Consider the following 6,439-nt stretch of genomic DNA (forward strand, 5'->3'; position numbering starts at 1 on the left):
GTTTTTCTGAAATCAGTCTGCTAATCATTTTACATAACACAACAGCATTCCATGACATTCATTGACCATTTGTTCATCTATTCCCCAATTGATAGGCATCCCTTTAATTTCCAATTCTTGGCCACCACAAAAGAGCTGCTATGAATATTTTTGTACACATGGGTTATTTTCCCTTTTTGATGAGTTCTGTGGGATATTGATCTAGCAGTGATATTGTTGTATCAAAGCATATGCACAGTTTTATAGCCGTTTGAACACAGTTCCAAATTGCTCTACAGAATGGACTGAATCAGTTCACAACTGCTCCAACAATGTATTAGTGTTCCAATTTTCCCACATCTCCAACATTAATCATTTCCCTTTTCTGTCATATTAGCCAGTCTGATAGATGTGAGGTGGTACCTCAAAGTTGTTTCAATTTAACTTTCTGTAATCCACAGTGATTTAGAACATTTTTACTTACGGCTATAGATAGCTCCAATTTGTTCATCTGAAAACTGCCTGTCCATCCCCTTGGATCATATATCAATTGGGGAAAAACTTCTATTCCTATAAATTTGACTCAGTTCTCTATATATTTTAGAAATGTGTACTTTTCAGAGACATTGGCAGTAAAACAATTTCCAAAATTTCTGCTTTTTCAAAATTTAATTTAAAATAATCAAAGCTCCACTTTCCATTTCAGAATGTCCTTTTGTTTGGTCACAAACTCCTCTCTTCTCCATAGATCTGAAAGATGAATTGTTCCTTGATCTCCTAATTTGCTTCGGGTTATCACCTTTTCAATCTAAATCATGTGCCCATATTGACTTAATATTGCTATCCAGTGTAAGATGTTGGTCTATGTCTAGGTTCTCTTGTGTGATTGTCTAGTGTTCCTGGGAACTTTTATTAAATAGTGAGTTCTTTTACCAGAAGCTGGAGTTTTGGTTTATCAAATAGTAAGTTATCTCAAGATACAGAAAAAAAAGTTTTGACAAAATTCAGCAGCCATTCCTATTAAAAACATGAGAGAGTAGAGGAATAAATGTAGTTTTCCTTAAAATAATAATAAGTATCTATCTAACACCATCAGTAAGCATTATATGTAATGAAGATAAGACAGATATTCTCCCATCAAAATTAAGAGAGAAGCAACAATGCCCATTACCACCTCTATTATTTAACATCACACTGGAAATGTTAGCTTTAGCAATAAGAGAAGAAATACAAATTTAAGGAATGAGAATAGGCAAAGAAGAAACAAAGCTATCACCCTGCACATGGCATAAGGGTATAATTACAGAACCAACAAAGAAAATTATTTGAAAGAATCAACTTTAGCAAAATGACAAGACATAAAACAAACCCACATTAATCATTGGCATTTCTATTCATTACTAACCAATTGAAACAGCACGACATAGAAAGAGAAATTTCATTTAAAGTAATTGTAGACAATATAAAGCATTTGTGAGTCTACCTGCCAAGTTGAACTAGGAACTATATGAGCACAATTACAAAGCACTTTCCACACTAATAAAGTGAAATCTAAATAACTAGAGAAATAGTAGTTGGAAATGCGTAAACTGAGTTAATATAACAAAACTCTTGAGAGAGAAGTAAAAAGGGTCAAGAATCTCAAGGGCAAAACTTGGAAGTAAATAGGAAATGGAATGTGTATATCACTGCAATACCTCAAAGTGTACCACAAGGTAGTGATCAGTAAAGGGATAAGAGAGAGACAGAAAAAGAAGGAGATGCAGCGAAGCAGAGAAAGATACAGAGAGAGACAGAGAGACAGAGAGAAAGAGAAACACAGAAAAACAAAGAGAGGGATAAAGAGACAGAGAGAGAAACAGAAAGAGAGAAAGCAAATAATTATAGTAACATAGTGTTCAAAAAATCAAAGGTAAAATACTTGAAGGAATCACTCTCAAAATAATTCAAGGCACAATTGGAAAGTCGTCTGGCAGAAATCAGGTTTAGAGTAATACTTCTTAACAACTCCAATGCAATTCAATCCCATCCAACCAACATTCATAAAAATCTACTGTATGCCTGCACTGTGCTAAGCATTGTGAATACATTTAATAAAACAAAAGACATTCATTACCCTCAAGGAACTTACAGTCTAATGGAGGTAATGAGACAACATACCATAAAATATGGTTGTAAAATATGGGAAGTAATAAAGCAGGTTGCTGGGGGACAGGGGAGGAGAATGAGTTGCAGTAGGCTTCTTGTCCTGTGAAGTTGAAATCAGGGAAAGCAGCAGTCTTGTTTCTGCCCTTCATGAAGGAAGGCATTTGGAAGACTTTAGCACTCTTTTCTCTAGAACTCCAATCAGAGGGGAGAGGAGGATGAGGAGGGAGCGTCAATAAAGGTTTGAGTTAGTAGTATGATGAAGAGATTGGATGAGATAGTGATACCCTGGGAAGGCCATCTCGTTCCATGAAGAAGAAACCAGTTAGAGCATCAAATGGAGAGTGGAAAATGTATGTAAGGGAATATATACCTAGAGAAGGTCTAAATGGATACATGATCTACCTATGAAAGGCCACATCATAAACAAATTAGAAGAACAAAGAAGAAATTATCTTTAAAATCTATGAATAAGGGAAGAGTTCATTAAAGAAAATTGTCATAAAGAATGACAAGAAATTTATTTTTGATCATACAAAATCGAAATATTTTATTGAAGCAAATCTAATAAAGTTAAAATTAGAAAGGAAATAAGTAAATGGAGAAAGACACATTTACAAGTTTCTCTGATAGAAGTCTCATATGAAAGATATAAGAAACTGATCCAAATTTATAGGACAAATGTATTTCAAAAGAGAGACACTTTAAACAATGATAAATAGGCAGTGTGCAAAGGCTCAAGTAAAAAGAATGGATAACCACCTGGACAAATGAAATGAATCACTCTTAATTCGGAAAATACATATTAAAGGAATTTAGATTCACCTTCACACCCATCCATGGCTAATACAATGAAAGAAGAAAATGACTAATGTTGGAGATCCAACAGGAAAAGAGGAAAAACGGTGTAAAGATAGTAGAGCTGTGAATTGGTTTGAACATTCTGGAATACATTTTGAAAGTAAGCCCACAAATTATTAAAGTTTGTGTGCCCTTTGACACAGACATACAACTACTAGATCTATACCTTGAAGAGATGTGTGTTCATGCTTTGTTGCAAAAGAAGACCATGACATCAGAGAACTAATAACATGACTTGCTCTTGACTTTGTTTTGGCGTGAGGGAGGGCTGTGCAGGTCACCAACCTCACTTCTCCTCCAGAACCATTTGAATTCAGTGACCAGATATTCATCAGCATGACTGGAGATGACCCAGGATAAGGCAATTGGGGTTAAGTGACTTTCCCAAGGTCACACAGCTAGTGAGTGTCAAGTGTCTGAGGTGAGGTTTGAACTCAGGTCCTCCTGACTCCTGCACTGGTGCTCTCTCCACTGCACTACCTAGCTGCCCCACCTTGAAGAGATAAAAAGATGAAAAAGAATTACAGTATATGCAAACATGTAAGGGAGGTAAGTATGTTTAAGCTTCAGTTTTCCAGGTTCATATTTTATCCTTGATGAGTTCCAAAGTAAGTCAAAGTTGCTTTCCCTGTAGTTGAATTGTACAAATTCTTCTCCTAATTCTGCAAATTTTGATCTGCATTAGTACAAACAAATCTTCAACGTATCTTCAGAAACTTCCATGCTATTACTTATTATAAAATAATATTCTGTTATTGTCACATAACATAGTTGTTTATCCATTCCCCAGTAGGAAGATTCTCCTTTATATTCAAAGTCTTGATTACTGTGAAAGAAGCTTACACAAACACACATTCACACACATATGTGTATGTGTGTCCCAATATGTGTGTGTATGTTCCAAATATGCCTATTTAGATACTAAACAGTAATTGTTTCTCTTTTACCCAGGAACCCTGAGGGTCTTCTCAGAGTTTGATTTTGTTTTTTGATTAAAGGGGCCATCTCTTGAGCAACTACTTAAAGACTCCTATTTTTTTGAATGATTGTATCTCATTCAAAATGAGAATGCAACAAGATCATAGGTTGAAAGAGCCATGGTCTCATATTGCATCCTAGGCCATCTCCTGCTCTCCTGATGAACATCAGGCCACTGGAACCAGATGGCACAGGAGAAGAAAGTGAGATTGGTGACTTTGAACAGCACTCCCACCCTCAAATAAAAATCAACTGCAAGTCATGTCATCATCTTCATGTCATGGTCCTCTTTGAGAAAGAAGGACAAACACAACAAAAATTTACATGGTATAGAAATGTTTATATATTATATAAATATACTTGTGTACACCAGCAGGTGGAATATATTTACAATAGCATTAGAAACAAGTTGGCAAAACAAATATTAAATCTTTTTTCTATGCCCTCTGTAGATGGAGATGACAAAATATAATACAGTTGAGAGATTGGTTCCAGTGACAGACATCCTCCTAAAAGTCACAAATCACTATGCTGGTACATGTAAGAATTTAAGAGTTCCAGACATCAAATTATCAATAAAGTGATATTTCTCTCATCATTATCTTCAACTATACAAAGCATTGTATTATTAGGATTCTCCTAAGTTAATTTTTTCAGTAAAGATCTCAACCTCTACAAATGAAGGTTAAAGTGCATTAGAAACTTCTCCATCAGTACCACCTTCTTGAATATCCATTTGCCAATAACAAAATAGACATTCTTCATGTGTTTTCTTCACGAGAATGAACACCAGCTACATGGGCACTGGAAGTGTCTCCTTCATCCCAGGAACTATCTTCTGCTCCTCATATTTCTGATTGATCATTGATTAACTGGTCTTGATCACTATATCCTACCACTAACTAAAAGGGAATGATTTCTAAGAACATGGTACTGGGGCTCTTCTTTCTGTTTCAGACTGGATTGGGGACTCTGGGGAACTCCTTCCTTCTGGGCCTATATACCATCACCTTCTTCATTGGTCCCAGGCTGAGACCCATTGACTTGCTTCTATGTCACTTGGTCTTTGTCAATGACTTGGTGCTTCTTTCCAAAGGGATTCCTCAGATAATGTCTACTTTTGGGCTCACCAATTTCTTAGATGATGTGGGATGTAAATTTGTCTTTTACTTCCACAAAGTGACCCGGAACCTTTCTCTCTGTACCACCTGCCTCCTGAGTAGCTTCCAAGCCATCAGTTTAAGTCCTAGAAGCTCCTGGTGGGCAAAACTTAAAGCTAGAGCCCCAAAGTATATTGTCCCATTGTGTTTCTTATGCTGGACCTTCCATCTACTGACAAATTTCAAGATACTTTTACATATGAAAGGCCCAAAGGGAAACAATATCACTAACATAAATGATTACATTTACTGTTCTGCTATCTTTCATGTTTCACTTTACATTGCAATATATATACTCCTATTCTCCCTTCCTGATGTTTTGTGTGTAGCCACCATGTTGGGCACCAGTGGGTATATGTTTTTTTTATTGTACAGACACCATCAGAAAGTCTAATACGTTCATGGCAACAGCCTTATGCCTGCTGGTTCCCCTGAGACCAGAGCCACTCAAACTGTCCTGCTGTTTGTCATTCTGTTTGTCTCCTTTTACTCTCTGAATTCTATCTTGACATTATATATCCACTATGAGAACTCTCCTCACTGGGTGGTTCATATCTCTGCCTTCCTGGCTGCCTGCTACCCAGCTTGTAGCTCCTTTGTTCTAATGGTCAGTGACTCCAAAGTTCAAAAGTACTACGTGGCACTCTGGGAAAAAATGAGGATACAGTTCTGGAAAAGGACAATGTTTTCACCTCAATCTATTCACCACGGCTAATATAAGTGAAAGAGGACAGTTAGAATTGTGGCATGGGGTAAGGGAAAAATAAGAATAATAGAACACCCTTCCAGCTAGGGATTGATCTGGCTATTTCAGATAGAAGTTTGGAACTGTGCTCCCCAAATAATTGGCCTTTGTACACCATTTGACCACCCCATCCCAAAACTAGACCTATATCCCAAAGAAAAGGAAAATCATCTTCTGTTTTCACAGACATGTCTAGAAACTCATTCCATAGTAGTGTGAAACTGAAAATTAAACAATTTTCCTTCTGTTGGGGAATGCCTACAAAGCATATTATATTACCAGAATCGATTGTCATTTTGAAATAATAAACGATGATATCGTGGTTTTCTAGGAAACTGGAAACTCTTGTATGAAAGAATTCGGAACAAAACAAGAACTAAAACAATTCATACAGTGAGTTATAGATAAAGCAACCTTGAAAGATTCTTGAATCTTGATCAACACCATGATAAATTATCAATCCAGAGAAGTGAAGAACTACAACATACAAATCCTTCAGACATAATTGACTTAGAATGCAACAATAGACTTTCAAATATGCCCAAAACTAGGACTTTTTTTTATGAACTAT

At 36.2% G+C, this 6,439-nt stretch overlaps 1 pseudogene; it reads left to right on the forward strand.

Moving 5' to 3' along the window:
• Positions 1-4,875: 4,875 nt before the first annotated feature.
• On the forward strand, positions 4,876-5,838 carry LOC140507506 (vomeronasal type-1 receptor 1-like; annotated as a pseudogene).
• The last annotated feature ends 601 nt before the right edge of the window (positions 5,839-6,439 follow it).

Source organism: Notamacropus eugenii, chromosome 5 (assembly GCF_028372415.1).
Source record: "Notamacropus eugenii isolate mMacEug1 chromosome 5, mMacEug1.pri_v2, whole genome shotgun sequence".
Lineage (NCBI taxonomy): Eukaryota > Metazoa > Chordata > Mammalia > Diprotodontia > Macropodidae > Notamacropus > Notamacropus eugenii.